We start from the raw sequence: 18291 nt of genomic DNA on the forward strand, positions 1-18291 counted from the left end.
GAAAAACTACCTTATTATATACCCTACTAGCATGAAGAAAGGTCAGCATCTGGCAGAAAGACTCCTTTTCCAAGAATTCCGGGAGGGTGGGCAAGATGGCCGACTAGATGCAGGCGGGAAGTGCTGCTCCTACGGAGAGACAACGGTATTTCAACCAAATCAACATAATTTGAACAGATCTTTGGAGAGAAAATGCCAAATGTGGACGAAGAAAAGATACAGATGCTGAAGCTGAAGAGGGAGGAAGCGGGGAACCGCATGTGGAGTGCCTGAATGCTAGGGTTGGGTTTGACTCCTGGGGAATGAGTCAGTGAAGGAACTGAGGGAATGCCTACTCTCACCATGGACCTGTGGGATCCTAGCTGCAGGGGACCCCACAGTCCTCACAGATGTTTGAGCTGGTATAGGGGGATCTTCCTGGAGATTAAATGAAGACAGACATATAGCAGGCATGGAGCCAGGGACCTTTGTGCACAGGACAGCTCCAGCAGAGCCAGGCCGTAAGTGTCCGTCCCCGGGGCTCTCCGTCTCCCTCTGAGAAGTTCTGGCCCCAGCTAACCACCATGGAGAAAGCAGTGCTGGCTTCCCTGTTGGACTAGGGCATGTGTGCCCTGCAAGCCCACTTGCCCGCCAGCCCCTCCCAGGGCTCCTGCTTGGCTGCCCCAAAAAGAGTGTGTACGCAGTGCAGCCTCTGCTGCCCAGCATGGGTGCTTTGCTCCAGCTGAGTGCATTCTGGCAGCTTGGGAGCCCTTTGGATTCCCCAGCACACCTGGAACTCAACTCCCTAGGTCTGAAGGAGGGGACCAAGAGTAGGTCCTATTCCCCCAGGTCTACCACCCTTGGTTTGGCAGTGTCAAGCCGGGATCTATGCCCAGCGCTGGAAGTTGGAGAGGAGGAGGCCACACTCTCCGAAAACTGAGAGAGCTGAGTCACACAGGTTTGCGGGCTGGTTTGGGACCTAGGCGTGCCTCCCTCCACAGGCTGGTCCTGTAAGGGCGTGGCCTATCTCTCGGCCGGACCTCTGCCCAAGGGAGTCCCGCAGGCCCCAAAGAGCAAATAAAAACAGTTGCAGCGGGCACGGTGGCTCACGCCTGTAATTCCAACACTTCGAGGCTAAGGCGGGCAGATCACCTGAGGTCAGGAGTTCAAGACCAGCCTGGCCAACATGGCGAAACCCCGTCTCTACTAAAAATACAAAAAAGTAGCCAGGTGTGGTGGCGCAGGCCTGTAATCCTAGCTACTCGGGAGGCTGAGGCACGAGAATCGCTTGAACTCAGGAGGCTGAGGTTGCAGTGAGCAGAGATTGCACCATTGCACTCCAGCCTGGGCAACAGAGCAAGACTCCTTCTCAAAAATGAAACAAAACAAAACAGTTGCAATAGTTTTGTGTTTAAAAATGTGTGGCAACTTCTCCCTACTCTCTCTCTTGCTCCCACTCTTGCCATGTGATAGATACATCAACTTCCCCTTTGCCTTTTGCCATGCTTGTAACTTCGCTAATGCCTCTCCAGGAGCCAAGCAGATCCTGGCACTATGCTTCCTGTACAGCCTGTAGAACTGTAAGCCTGTTAAACCTCTTTTCTTTATAACTTACCCAGCCTTAGGTGTTCTTAATAGCAGTGCAAGAATGACCTAACACAAATTCTTTTTCTGGTGTTTAATATATTTTCTTATTGCTGGAGTCTGTTATTGCAGAATTATTGTGTTCCTATGAAGGTGACATGTTTCTTCCTTTTTCATGTTTGATATGTCTTTTTTTTTTTTTTTTTTTTTTTGCATCTGGTGAAGGAGTCACCTCTTCCAATTTTATTTAGCAGGTTTTGTGGAGAAAGACGTATTCCTATAGGTGACTCTTGATGTGTCAACTGGGTGGAGTGCACTGGCTTTGGTTCTAGGTAGACAAAGTAATATAGTATCTCTGTGCAGTTTCTTCAGCTATAAACCATACTGGTGATGTTTGCAAGTGTTTCAGTGACTATGCGCATTTGTGGAGGCAGTGTAGTACAGTTTGTCTACCAGTAGCAGGCCCACTGGGCTGTTTCTTAGGCTCTGGGCTCAGGCACATGATTACTTGGCCAGCCTGGGAGTGGGTCTATCAGGAATGGACTTCCAGGATGTTTCTCAGGTCCTGGGCACAGGTGCAGGGCTGCTGGGCAGTCCTAGGAGTGTGTCAGCTGGCAGCTGACCAGTGAGGGAGTGGTCAGCCCATGTCCACAAGTGAGTGAGTGGTCATGTGCCAGTGTCCAGAGCCTGAGAAACAGCATTGTGGGCCCATCCCTGGCACACACACCTCTAGGTTGGCTGAACAGCCATGTGCCCTAACCACAGGCCAGAGTAACAGCCCTGTGACCCCAACCCCAGTGAGCCAGAGCTCAAGTTTGCCAACCCATTGTATGCATAGGTTATATGCAGGCCTGGGAGTGTATCCGCTGGGGGCAGACCAACTGAAGTGTTTCTCAGGTCTTGAGCACAGAAACATAGCCACTCTACTGGCCGGGAGTAGGGGGCATTTTAGCTGCTAGACAGCTCGGGGGCCACTCCTGCTTGAGGGAGGGTGCATGGCAGTTTGGCCAGCTGAAGGGCGGGTTTGCCCTGGGCAGGTCTACCAGACTGTTTCTTTGGCTGGGACTACAGGTGCACACCACCATGCCCAGCTAATTTTTGTATTTTTTGTAGAGACAGAGTTTCACCGTGTTGCCCAGGCTGGTCTTAAACCCCTGAGCTCAAGCAATTTGCCCACTTCGACCTCCCAAAGTGCTGGGATTACAAGCGTAAGCCACCACATCCAACAGAGGTTGGTTTCCTGGCCATGCAGGACCAGAGCCACAGCCTGTCCTGGGCCCAGGCTCCATGCAGCCAGGGTCACGTCGTTGCAGTCACCCATGTGGCTCTATACCACCATGTGGTCTTAGTGGAAGAGACACAGAGCCTCATGGCTGGAGATGTTCAGCGGCTACTGGCTCCCAGAGCAAGGTGCACTCCAGAAGTGGCTCTGGTCTCAAGATGGCACCATACTGCAGCAGCTTAGGTCACAAGGGTTGAGAGTGAAGGCGGGAGTTGGGAGTGCACACTTTGTGCTCTTAATCTGGAGCAATGTAGCTGTGTAAATTCCTAGCAGCTCCCTAAATTGGGCTCAGTGCTTGTGAAGACTATGGGATCTCTTGTAGTAAGCACTGTAGGTGTTTGCAACAACAATGAGGTCTCATGAGGTTCTTCTGCTTACCTTCTTCCCACAAGGGAAGTCCCTCCTACCTCTGGGCCAATCCAGCCTGGGAAGATGGAGCAGCAGAGATCGAGTGTCTCCATGCTGCCCTCCTGCGCTTTTTAATCACCACAGGCATCTGTTCACTTACCTGTTACACTCCAGCACTCTCCCTTTCAGACTCCTGTCAAATCGTAGCTGTTTATTCATTGCCGTGGTCCTTTCTTGGGGGATGGGGGTGGTGGCAAATGCCACATGTCTGTAGTCACTCTCTTTATTCCACTTAAAGACTACTTTTAAAGTTTGTTTGCATGATCACAACAGTAACATTAGAAAATGTTTGGAAAATACAGAAAAAAATAACAATAATTTCACCACACATACGTAATCTCTGTTAACAATTTGTTGTATTACACACACACATACATACACACACACATACAGTTCATACATAGTTGGGATAATACAGAGTATATGGTTTTATTTTGTCTATTTCTACTTACAAATGAAACACAGGCAGGACATGGTGGCTCACACCTGTAATCCCAGCACCTTGGGAGGCCAAGGTGCGCGAATTGCTTGAGCTCAGGAGTTTGAGACCAGCCCGGGCAACATGTTAAAATCTTGTCTCTACAAAAAGTACAAAAATTAGCCGGGTGTGATGGTGTGCACCTGTAGTCCCAGCTACTTGGGAGGCTGAGGTGGGAGGATCTCTTGAGCCCGGGAGTGAGCCACGATCATGCCACTGCACTCCAGCCTGAGCAACAGAGCCAGACCCTGTCTCAAAAAAAAAAAAAAGAAAGAAAAAAAAAGAAACACAACTATCCCAAAGGAGTATACACAACCTTTCTATGTGATCACTTTTGCAATAACATAATCTGTTTCAAGAAGTTCTTTGTAAATTCTAATAAGTAAGAATATACTTAACAATTCATCAAACTTTGAACTTTTATTAAAGTTTTATTTTTATTAAAGTTTGTTAAAGCTAGAAAACATTTTTACAAATAAGTTAGCCAGAGAATTTTTTACTTTTAATAAAGAATTCCTATGAATTTGAGACCTATATTTTCTCTTCCTTTCTTAAAAGGGCACAAGGCAAGTGGTGTATTCCTGCCCTAATTTATGATAGTGACATGGCATAGAAGTTTAAACATCTTTAATAACAACCTTACAAGTTTATTGAAAAAAAATTTAAAAATCAACTGGCTTAATGGAAATTAAAATGTCCTTAGCATGATATTTTGAAAATTCATAACACTACGAATTTAGAACAGTAATTTTCGAAAAAGTAGAAAACACTACTTTTTGGAACAGTAATTTTTGTTCCAAAGATACCTTTTCTGACATTTTGCTGAATATTCATTTTTCTATTAAAATGTTTAAAATAATAATCACACATTTGTCTCCTGAATTTTTAGCTAACCTTATGAAACTTTAAAAATCCTCTACGTAATTTAAAAACATTATTTTAATAACATATCTCTCATATAAATGTATTATAATTTAACTACTTGCCTATTACTCAATATTTTACAATTCCAAGGTTTTTAGCAAAAGTGAACAGATTTGCACAGAAAGCTTTTTCTATATTTATGCTTATTTCTTTAGGTTAGTGTAATGGTCTTTTGATATGTCAACCTAGCTAGGCTACAGTCCCGTTATTCAAACACTAATCCAGGTGTTGCTGGAAAGCATTTTGTATTTGTGACTGTGAAGTCCATAATCAATGGACTTTGATAAGGAAAACTATCCAGATAATCTGGTGGGCCTGACTGAATCAGTTGAAAGGCCTTAAAAAGCAGAGTTGAGGCTTCCTTGGAGAGGAAATTTCACCTGTGGACAGCCTGCCCTACAGATTTTGGACTCGTATAGACAGTTTCCACAACCCATAAGCCAATTCCTTACAGTAAATCTCTTAATAAATACCTCCCATTCGTTCTGCTTCTTTGGTTGAACCCTGACTGATACAGTTATATTTTCAGAAGTATACACACTAGGTCAAAATGCTTACCCAATTAAAAAGGCCACAATAGTATTACTGTTGGGTTTTTGTTATAACTTTCTCCATGATGTTTAAAATATTTAGATGATGTCCTACTTGCCAACTGATTTCATAGTCTAAAATTGAGCAAATTGCTAAAATCATGTTTGACTGAAGACCTGTTTTACGGCTAAGTTAAGAAAAATTACACTCAGAAGAAGCAAAATTGGTGGCATTTGTTCCATTTGTATGCTAAACAAAGTATACCAAGACTTGGTCCAAATCCTTCCCCCAAAGTGTTGGCATTTGTGCAAATTGTCTCAACTAACACTTTATTTTCCAGGCAATCTAAAGACTTCTATGATACCATTCTCTTCTTGGATTGATTTTTTGAAAAGACTCAGCTCCATTCATAATGTAATATAAAACATGTTTGAGAAAAGAATTTCACCCACACCTATGTGCATATATACATATACACCACCCTCAACACACACAATCTTTTTTTTTTTTTTTTTTTTTAGACGGAGTCTTGCTCTGTCATCCAGGCTGGAGTGCAGTGGCACGATCTCGGCTCACTGCAAGCTCCGCCTCCTGGGTTCATGCCATTCTCCTGCCTCAGCCTCCCGAGTAGCTGGGACTACAGGCGCCCGCCACTGCACCTGGCTAATTTTTTATATTTTTAGTAGAGACGGGGTTTCACCGTGTTAGCCATGATGGTCTCGATCTCCTGACCTCATGATCCACCTGCCTCGGCCTCCCAAAGTGCTGGGATTACAGGCATGAGCCACTGCGCCCGGCCAACAGACACAACCTTTTAAATGTTCCTTCCTTCCTTTTAAATAAATCTCATTTTGTCTTATATGATCCCTTATGGTTTATCGATTATTCTTTATAATCTCTTCAGATATTTTCTAATTTCATATATAAAGAAGTATTTAAATGACTTTAGATTGATAAGAAAATGCTATAATAATTAAATAACAATTGCACACTGATGAAGCTTATGTAAGCTGATATTTAAAATGTCACATGTATCATTCTTATTCTAGAAAATTTAACAGGATACTACCATCAGAGCAAGACCTAATCAGTTTACTGTCTTTCCACAGAGTGTACACAATTGGCTACATATTCAGGTCACATATGCTACTGCATCTCTACTACACTACATAAGAACAACCACAGATTTGAGGACAAGGTTTTCAACAGTCTAACTATAAAACTGACCTCAAACAAAAGAATTGAACTATTATAAGGTGACTTTTCTCTTCTAAGGTTAATGCTTCTGTGCATCCGAAATTATTATGAAATGAATAGGTTTCTCCATCTACATAAGATAATAAGAAAAATTTTTAAATGACATGCCACAAGATGATTTATAAATGTGATTCTTCCAGAGTCGCAACTTAGGTAGCCAACGGGAAGACACAGTTAAGGGAGTCTAAGTATCTCACCACATTGGAAATGCCCATGTTGCCCACGAACAGCTATGTAACTGGGTGAGAAATTTAGACCTGAAATGCAAAAGTGAGGTCAACAGAACTATAATTACTTAAAACATGTCCACACAAGGTAAAGTGGACATGTTTTAATGTTTGATATGCCAAAAGTCATGATCTGCAGACAACAGTAAATGTGCTGAATGAACGAATCTTTTTTTATGCATAAAAATCCTCTGGATAAAAACAAAAAGAACTAAAGAAAAATATATAGGCGTACCTTGAAGATATATGCCAGTTTGGTTCCAGACCACCATAATAAAGCAAATATTGCAATAAAGTCAGTCACACAACTGTTTTGTTTCCTAGTGCATATAAGTTACCTTTATACTATTTTGTAGTCTATTAAGTGAGCAACACAATTATGTCTAGAAAAACAATGCACATTCCTTAATTTTAAAATACTTTATTACTAAAAATTGCTAACAATCATCTGAACTTTAGCAAGTCATAATCTTCTTTCTAGTGGAGGGTCTTGCCTGGATGTTGAGGACTGCTGACTGATCGAAGTGGTGGTGGATGAAGGTCGGGGTGGCTGTGGCAATTTCTTAAAATAAGACAACAATGGGGGCTGGGCACGGTGCTCACACCTGTAATCCCAGCACTTTAGGAGGCTGAGGCAGGTGGATCACCTGTGGTCAAGAGTTCAAGACCACCCTGGCCAACAATGGTAGAAACTGCCATCTCTACTAAAAATACAAAACTTAGCTGGGCATGGTGGTGGGCACCTGTAATCCCAACTACTCGGGAGGCTGAGGCAGGAGAATCGCTTGAATCCAGGAGGCAGAGGTTGCAGTGAGCCAAGATCACACTATTGCATTCCAGCCTGGGCAACAAAAGCGAAACTCCGTCTCAAAAGAAAAAGAATGACAACAGTGGGGAGTCTCAGAACCTACTCTAGCTCAAGAGGCTGCCTGATACATGAATCATTCATTGCTAAATTAAATTCCTTTAAATTAAAAAAAAAAGACAACAATGAAGTTTGCTGTATGAATTGACACTGCCTTTCATGAAAGATTTTTCTATTACCAGTAATGATGTTTGATAGCATTTTACCCACAATAGAACTTCTTTCAAAATTGTAGGCAATCCTCCCAAACCCTGTTGCCACATTATGAACTATGTTTATGAAATATTCTAAATCCTTTGCTGGCACTTCAACAATGTTCACAGCCTCTTTACCAGGAGTAAATTCCATCTCAATAAACTACTTTGACCCCCACATTCTCAGGGCTGAGCAAGAAGCTTAGTCTACCGTGCATTCCACAAACCAGGCCGTTGTCTGAGATAACAGAGAGCTTCTCCCAGTAAAAAAGGACCAGGTATATACCCAGCTTCATTGGCTGCAGCCAGCTCTTACCTATAAGCACCATCTACTGGCTTGTAGGTTGAACTGCACAGCCCAATATTAAAGCTGCCAAGAGAAGTGCATGAGGCTACAAGGTCAAAAGACCCTATCCTGCATTCTCTACAGCCACACCCTTTAGGGAGGAAGGAGAAAGGGAAAATGAAAGAACAAAAAGTATCATAGGGAAAGAAGAAAAAATTCTACCTGCACTAAAATAATTACAAAATTTTGAAGTGCCAGCATATCCAGATGGGAAGGAACCAATGCCAGAATTCTGGCACCATTAAAAATCAGAATGTAGTGACATCACCAAAGAATCACACTAGCTCTCCAGCAATGGTCCCTGAACAAAATGGAAACTCAGAAATGACATATAAATAATTCAAAGCATGGATTGTAAGGAAGCTCAATGAGATTGAAGACAAGGTTGAAAACAACACAAAGAAACTTCTAAAGCAATACAGGAAATGATGGAAGAAATAAACAGTTTCAAAAGAAATCAATCAGAGCTCTGGAGCTGCAAAACTCACTTAAGGAATTTCAAAATACAATTGATAGTTTTATTGATAGACTAGACCAAGCAGAAGAAAGAATTTCAGAGCTTGAAGACTGGTCTTTTTAACTAACCCATTCATACAACTATAAATAAAAAAAGAACTTTAAAAAAAATGAACGAAGTCTTCAAGAAATATAGAATTATGTAAAGTGACCAAACCTACAAAGTATTGGCATTCCTGAGAGAAATAAAGGAAACAACCTGGAAAACACATTTGGGGGGAAAAATTCAAGAAAATTTCCTTAACCTTGCTAGAGAGGTAGACATTCAGATATAAACAATCCAGAGAATACACATAAGATACTTTACAAAAAGAACATCACCAAGGCATGCATTCACCAGATTGTCCAAAGTCAGTACTAAAGAAAAAGTCTTACAGGCAGCTAGAAAAAAAGGTCAGATCAGGTACAAAGGGAACCCCATCAGGCTAACAACAAACTTCTCAGTGGAAAGTTTACAAGCCAGGAGAGATTGAGGGCCTATTTTTAGCATTCTTAAAGAAAAGATATTCCAGCTGGGCATGGTGGTTCACCCCTGTAATCGCAGAACTTCGGGAGGCAGAAGTGGGGCGGATCACTTGAGGTCAGGAGTTGAGACCAGCCTGGCCAACATGGTGAAACCCCGTCTCTACCGAAAATACAAAAATTAGCCAGGTGTGGAGGCATGTGCCTGTAGTCCCAGCTACTCTGGAGGCTGAAGTGGGAGAATTGCTTGAACCCTGGAGGCAGAGGTTGCAGTGAGCCAAGATAGTGCCACTGCACTCCAGCCTGGGCGACAGAGTGAGACTCTGTCTCAAAAAACAATAAGAAAAAAAAAGAAATTCCGGCCGGGCGCGGTGGCTCATGCCTGTAATCTCAGCACTTTGGGAGGCCGAGGCCGGCAGATCACAAGTTCAGGAAATCGAGACCATCCTGGCTAACATGGTGAAACCCCATCTCTACTAAAAATACAAAAAATTAGCCAGGCGTGGTGGTGGGCGCCTGTAGTTCCAGCTACTCGGGAGGCAGTAGAATGGCGTGAACCCAGGAGGCGGAGCTTGCAGTGAGCCGAGATCGCGCCCCTGCACTCCAGCCTGGGCGACAGAGCGAGACTCTGTCTCAAAAAAAAAAAAAGAAATTCCAACCAAGAATTTTATATCTCACCAAACTAAACTACTTAAGCAAAGGAGAAATAAAATATTTTCTAGAGAAGGAAAAACTAAGGAAATTTGTTACTACTATACCAGCCTTACAAGAGATCCCTGGGGGGGAGGAGCCAAGATGGCTGAATAGGAACAGCTCCGGTCTACAGCTCCCAGCGTGAGCGACGCAGAAGACGGGTGACTTCTGCATTTCCATCTGAGGTACCGGGTTCATCTCACTACGGAGTGCCAGACAGTGGGCGCAGGTCAGTGGGTGCGCACACCTTGCGCGAGCCGAAGTAGGGTGAGGCATTGCCTCACTTGGGAAGCGCAAGGGGTCAGGGAGTTCCCTTTCCAAGTCAAAGAAAGGGGTGACGGACAGCACCTGGAAAATCAGCTCACTCCCACCGGAATACTGCGCTTTTAGGACGGGCTTAAAAAACGGCTAACCACGAGATTATATCCCTCACCTGGCTCGGAGGGTCCTACGCCCACGGAGTCTCGCTGATTGCTAGCACAGCAGTCTGAGATCAAACTGCAAGGCGGCAGCGAGGCTGGGGGAGGGGCGCCAGCCATTGCCCAGGCTTGATTAGGTAAACAAAGCAGCCAGGAAGCTCGTCGAACTGGGTGGAGCCCACCACAGCTCAAGGAGGCCTGCCTGCCTCTGTAGGCTCCACCTCTGGGGGCAGGGCACAGACAAACAAAAAGACAGCAGTAACTTCTGCAGACTTAAATGTCCCTGTCTGACAGCTTTGAAAAGAGCAGTGGTACTCCCAGCACGCAGCTGGAGATCTGAGAACGGGCAGACTGCCTCCTCAAGTGGGTCCCTGACACCTGACCCCCGAGCAGCCTAACTGGGAGGCACCCCCCAGCAGGGGCACACTGACACCTCACACGTCAGGGTATTCCAACAGACCTGCCGCTGAGGGTCCTGTCTGTTAGAAGGAAAACTAACAAACAGAAAGGACATCCACACCAAAAACCCATCTGTACATCACCATCATCAAAGACCAAAAGTAGATAAAACCACAAAGATGGGGAAAAAACAGAACAGAAAAACTGGAAACTCTAAAAAGCAGAGCGCCTCTCCTCCTCCAAAGGAATGCAGTTCCTCACCAGCAACGGAACAAAGCTGGACGGAGAAGGACTTTGACGAGCTGAGAGAAGAAGGCTTCAGATGATCAAATTACTCTGAGCTACGGGAGGACATTCAAACCTAAGGCAAAGAAGTTGAAAACTTTGAAAAAAATTTAGATGAATGTATAACTAGAATAACCAATACAGAGAAGTGCTTAAAGGAGCTGATGGAGCTGAAAACCAAGGCTCGAGAACTACGTGAAGAATGCAGAAGCCTCAGGAGCTGATGCGATCAACTGGAAGAAAGGGTATCAGCAATGGAAGATGAAATGAATGAAATGAAGCAACAAGGGAAGTTTAGAGAAAAAGAATAAAAAGAAATGAGCAAAGCCTCCAAGAAATATGGGACAATGTGAAAAGACCAAATCTACGTCTGATTGGTGTACCTGAAAGTGATGGGGAGAATGGAACCAAGTTGGAAAACACTCTGCAGGATATTATCCAGGAGAACTTCCCCAATCTAGCAAGGCAGGCCAACGTTCAGATTCAGGAAATACAGAGAACACCACAAAGATACTCCTCGAGAAGAGCAACTCCAAGACACATAATCATCAGATTCACCAAAGTTGAAATGAAGGAAAAAATGTTAAGGGCAGCCAGAGAGAAAGGTCGGGTTACCCTCAAAGGGAAGCCCATCAGACTAACAGTGGATCTCTCGGCAGAAACCCTATAAGCCAGAAGAGAGTGGGGGCCAATATTCAACATTCTTAAAGAATTTTCAACCCAGAATTTCATATCCAGCCAAACTAAGCTTCATAAGCGAAGGAGAAATAAAATACTTTACAGACAAGCAAATGCTGAGAGATTTTGTCACCACCAGGCCTGCCCTAAAAGAGCTCCTGAAGGTAGCGCTAACTATGGAAAGGAACAACTGGTACCAGCTGCTGCAAAATCATGCCAAAATGTAAAGACCATGGAGACTAGGAAGAAACTGCATCAACTAACGAGCAAAATAACCAGCTAACATCATGACAGGATCAAATTCACACATAACAATATTAACTTTAAATGTAAATGGACTAAATGCTCCAATTAAAAGACACAGACTGGCAAATTGGATAAAAAGTCAAGACCCGTCAGTGTGCTGTATTCAGGAAACCCATCTCACGTGCAGAGACACACATAGGCTCAAAATAAAAGGATGGAGGAAGATCTACCAAGCAAATGGAAAACAAAAAAGGCAGGGGTTGCAATCCTAGTCTCTGATAAAATAGACTTTAAACCAACAAAGATCAAAAGAGACAAAGATCTGGCCATTACATAATGGTAAAGGGATCAATTCAACAAGAAGAGCTAACTATCCTAAATATATATGCACCCAATACAGGAGCACCCAGATTCATAAAGCAAGTCCTGAGTGTCCTACAAAGAGACTTAGACTCCCACACATTAATAACGGGAGACTTTAACACCCCACTATCAACATTAGACAGATCAACGAGACAGAAAGTCAACAAGGATACCCAGGAATTGAACTCAGCTCTGCACCAAGCAGACCTAATAGACATCTACAGAACTCTCCACCCCAAATCAACAGAATATACATTTTTATCAGCACCACACCACACCTGTTCCAAAACTGATCACATACTTGGAAGTAAAGCTCTCCTCAGCAAATGTAAAAGAACAGAAATTATAACAAACTATCTCTCAGACCACAGTGCAATCAAACTAGAACTCAGGATTAAGAATCTCACTCAAAACCGCTCAACTACATGGAAACTGAACAACCTGCTCCTGAATGACTACTGGGTACATAACGAAATGAAGGCAGAAATAAAGATGTTCTTTGAAACCAACGAGAACAAAGACACAACATACCAGAATCTCTGGGACACATTCAAAGCACTGTGTAGAGGGAAATTTATAGCACTAAATGCCCACAAGAGAAAGCAGGAAAGATCCAAAATTGACACTCTAACACCACAATTAAAAGAACTAGAAAAGCAAGAGCAAACACATTCAAAAGCTAGCAGAAGGCAAGAAATAACTAAAATCAGAGCAGAACTGAAGGAAATAGAGACACAAAAAACCCTTCAAAAAATTAATGAATCCAGGAGCTGGTTTTTTGAAAGGATCAACAAAATTGATAGACCGCTAGCAAGACTAATAAAGAAAAAAGAAAGAAGAATCAAATAGATGCAATAAAAAATGATAAAGGGGATATCACCACCGATCCCACAGAAATACAAACTACCATCAGAGAATACTACAAATACCTCTACGCAAATAAACTAGAAAATCTAGAAGAAATGGATAAATTCCTTGACACATACACTCTCCCAAGACTAAACCAGGAAGGAGTTGAATCTCTGAATAGACCAATAACAGGATCTGAAATTGTGGCAATAATCAATAGCTTACCAACCAAAAAGAGTCCAGGACCAGATGGATTCACAGCCAAATTCTACCAGAGGTACAAGGAGGAACTGGTACCATTCCTTCTGAAACTATTCCAATCAATAGAAAAAGAGGGAATCCTCCCTAACTCATTTTATGAGGCCAGCATCATTCTGATACCAAAGCCGGGCAGAGACACAACCAAAACAGAGAATTTTAGACCAATATCCTTGATGAACATTGATGCAAAAATCCTCAATAAAATACTGGCAAAACGAATCCAGCAGCACATCAAAAAGCTTATCCACCATGATCAAGTGGGCTTCATCCCTGGGATGCAAGGCTGGTTCAATATATGCAAATCAATAAATGTAATCCAGCATATAAACAGAGCCAAAGACAAAAACCACATGATTATCTCAATAGATGCAGAAAAAGCCTTTGACAAAATTCAACAACCCTTCATGCTAAAAACTCTCAATAAATTAGGTATTGATGGGACGTATTTCAAAATAATAAGCGCTATCTATGACAAACCCACAGCCAATATCATACTGAATGGGCAAAAACTGGAAGCATTCCCTTTGAAAACTGGCACAAGACAGGGATGCCGTCTCTCACCACTCCTATTCAACATAGTGTTGGAAGTTCTGGCCAGGGCAATTAGGCAGGAGAAGGAAATAAAGGGTATTCAATTAGGAAAAGAGGAAGTCAAATTGTCCCTGTTTGCAGATGACATGATTGTATATCTAGAAAACCCCATTGTCTCAGCCCAAAATCTCGCAAGCTGATAAGCAACTTCAGCAAAGTCTCAGGATACAAAATCAATGTACAAAAATCACAAGCATTCTTATACACCAGTAACAGACAAACAGAGAGCCAAATCATGAGTGAACTCCCATTCACAATTGCTTCAAAGAGAATAAAATACCTAGGAATCCAACTTACAAGGGATGTGAAGGACCTCTTCAAGGAGAACTACAAACCACTGCTCAAAGAAATAAAAGAGGATACAAACAAATGGAAGAACATTCCATGTTCATGGGTAGGAAGAATCAATATCGTGAAAATGGCCATACTGCCCAAGGTAATTTATAGATTCAATGCCATCCCCATCAAGCTACCAATGCCTTTCTTCACAGAATTGGAAAAAACTACTTTAAAGTTCATATGGAACCAACAAAGAGCCCGCATCGCCAAGGCAATCCTAAGCCAAAAGAACAAAGCTGGAGGCATCACACTACCTGACTTCAAACTATACTACAAGGCTACAGTAACCAAAACAGCATGGTACTGGTACCAAAACAGAGATATAGACCAATGGAACAGAACAGAGCCCTCAGAAATAACGCCTCATATCTACAACTATCTGATCTTTGACAAACCTGAGAAAAACAAGCAATGGGGAAAGGATTCCCTATTTAATAAATGGTGCTGGGAAAACTGGCTAGCCATATGTAGAAAGCTGAAACTGGATCCCTTCCTTACACCTTATACAAAAATTAATTCAAGATGGATTAAAGACTTAAACGTTAGACCTAAAACCATAAAAACCCTAGAAGAAAACCTAGGCATTACCATTTAGGACATAGGCATGGGCAAGGACTTCATGTCTAAAACACCAAAAGCGATGGCAACAAAAGACAAAATTGACATATGGGATCTAATTAAACTAAAGAGCTTCTGCACAGCAAAAGAAACTACCATCAGAGTGAACAGGCAACCTACAGAATGGGAGAAAATTTTCACAACCTACTCATCTGACAAAGGGCTAATATCCAGAATCTACAATGAACTCAAACAAATTTACAAGAAAAAAACAAACAACCCCATCAAAAAGTGGGTGAAGGACATGAACAGACACTTCTCAAAAGAAGACATTTATGCAGCCAAAAAATACATGAAAAAATGCTCATCATCACTGGCCATCAGAGAAATGCAAATCAAAACCGCAATGAGATACCATCTCACACCAGTTAGAATGGCAATCATTAAAAAATCAGGAAACAACAGGTGCTGGAGAGGATGTGGAGAAATAGGAACACTTTTACACTGTTGGTGGGACTGTAAACTAGTTCAACCCTTGTGGAAGTCAGTGTGGCGGTTCCTCAGGGATCTAGAACTAGAAATACGATTTGACCCAGCCATCCCATTACTGGGTATATACCCAAAGGACTATAAATCATGCTGCTATAAAGACACATGCACACGTATGTTTATTGCGGCATTATTCACAATAGCAAAGACTTGGAACCAACCCAAATGTCCATCAATGATAGACTGGATTAAGAAAATGTGGCACATATACACCATGGAATACTATGCAGCCATAAAAAATGATGAGTTCATGTCCTTTGTAGGGACGTGGGTGAAATTGGAAATCATCATTCTCAGTAAACTATCGCAAGAACAAAAAACCAGACACCGCATATTCTCACTCATAGGTGGGAATTGAACAATGAAATCACATGGACACAGGAAGGGGAATATCACACTCTGGGGACTGTTGTGGGGTGGGGGGAGGGGGATGGATAGCATTGGGAGATATACCTAATGCTAGATGACGAGTTAGTGGGTGCAGCCCACCAGCATGGCACATGTATACATATGTAACTAACCTGCACAATGTGCACATGTACCCTAAAACTTAAAGTATAATAATAATAAAAAAAAGAGATTCTTAAGGGAGTGCTAAACATGGACACACACACACACACACACACACACACACACAAAGTGAAAAAAAAACCTCCAACCACAAAACATACTTCAGTGCATAGCCCATAGACCCTGTAGTGCAACCACACAATAGAAACAACAAGGCAACCAGCTAACAATTTCATGATGGAATCAAAACCTCACATATCAATATTAACCATGAATGTAAACAGTCTAAATGCTCCACTTAGAAGGTACAAACTAGCAAGCTGGATGAAAAATCAAGATTCATCCCTCTGCTGTTTTCAAGAGACCCCATCTCACATGTAACAATACTCAGGCTCAAAGTAAAGGATTAGAGAAGGATCTATCATGAAAATGGAAAAGAAATAAAAGAAGTAGCTATTCTTATATCAGGTAAAACACATTTTAAACCAACAAGAGTAAAAAGTGACAAAGAAGGGCATTATATAAAGTGTTCAATTCAACAAGAAGCCTTAACTATCCTAAATATATATGCATCCAACATTCGACCATGCAGACTCATAAAACAACTACTTCTAGACCTATGAAAAGACTTGGATAGCCACACAATAATAATAGGGGACTTCAACACCAGACTGACAGCACTGGACAAATCATCAAGGCAGAAAACTAAAAAAAAAAAAAAATTCTGGACTTAAATTCAACACTTTGCCAATACAGCCTAAAAGGTATCTACAGAATACTCCATTCAACAACCACAGAATATACATTATTTTCATTTGCACACAGAACATGTGCCAAGATTGATCATATGCTCAGTCATAAAGCAAGTCTCAATTAATTCAAAAAAACTTAATATCATAGCAACCATACTGTCAGACCACAGTGGAATAAAAATAGAAATCAATACGAAGAAGATATGTAAAAACCACACAATTACATGTGTAATTAAACAACTTGCTCCTAAATTATGTTTGGGTAACCAATGAAAGAGGCAGAAATCTAAAACTTCTTTGAAATAAATGAAAACAGAGACACACATACCAAAATCTCTGGAATGCAGCAAAAGTAGTACTAATAGGAAAGTTTATAGCACTAAACACCTACCTCAAAAAGTTAGAAAGATCTCAAATTAACAATCTAATACCACACACAGAGAAGCCAGGAAAATAAGAACAAACCAACCTCACAGCTAGCAGAAGAAAAAAAAAATAACTAAAATCAAAGCAGAACTGAAATAAACTGAGAGCCAAAACTTTATACAAAGCATCAATGAAACCAAAACTTTGTTCTTTGAAAGGATAAGCATGATTTTGATAGACTGCTAGCTAGATTAACAAAGAGAGAAGATCCAAATAAGCACAATCAGAAACGACAAAGGACGTTTCAACCAATCCCACAGAAACACAAAAGATCCTCAGAAACTATTATGAACACCTCTATTCACACAATCTTGAAAATATGGAGGAAATAGATAAATTTCTGGAAACACACAACCTCTTAAGATTGAAGCAGGAAGAAACTGAAACCCTGAACAGACCAATATCAAGTTCCAAAATTGAATCAGTAATTAAAAAAAAAAAAACCCACTCAGGAAGCTTAGGCAGGAGGATTGCTTGAGCCCAGGAGGTTGAGGCTGCAGTGAGCCATGATAGTGCCCCTGCACTCCAGCCTGGCTGACAGAGTGAGACCCTGTCTCAAAAAAACAAAATAAAATAAAACCTGCCAACCAAAAAAGCCACAAACCAGATGGATTCACAGTCAAATTCTACCAAATGTACAAGGAAGAGCTGGTACCAATTCTACTGAAACCATTCCAAAACATGAAGGAGGAGTGACTCCTCCCTAACTCATTCTACAAAGTCAGCATCACCCTGATACCAAAACCTAGCAAAGACACAACTAAAAAATCTATAATCCAATATCCTTGATGAACATCAGCACAAAAATTCTCCACAAAATATTAGCAAACCAAATTCAGCAGCACATCAAAAAGTAGGCTTCAGTCCAGTAATGGGAGCTCATGCCTGTAATTCCAGCATTTTGGGAGGCTGAGGCAGGCAGATTGCTTGAGTCCAGGGGTTCTAGATCAGTCTGGGAAATATGGTGAAACCTTGTCTCTACAAAAAAAAAAAAAAAAATTAACCAGGTGTGGTGGTGCATGCCTATAGTCCCAGCTACTCAGGAGACTGAGGTGAAAGGATCACTTGAGCCCAGGAGGCAGAGGTTGCAGTGAGCCAAGATCATGCCACTGCCCTCCAACCTGGATGACAGAGTAAGACCCTGTCTCAAAAAAATAAATAAGTAAATAAAAGTAGGCTTTATTCCTGAGATGCAAGACTGACTCAACATACGCAGATCAATAAATATGATTCAACACTTAATTAGAAACAGAATTAAAAGCAAAAATCATATGATCATCTTAATAGATGCAGAAAAAGCTTTCAATAAAATCTAACGTT

The sequence above is a fragment of the Pan paniscus genome, chromosome 3, assembly GCF_029289425.2.
Source record: "Pan paniscus chromosome 3, NHGRI_mPanPan1-v2.0_pri, whole genome shotgun sequence".
NCBI lineage: Eukaryota > Metazoa > Chordata > Mammalia > Primates > Hominidae > Pan > Pan paniscus.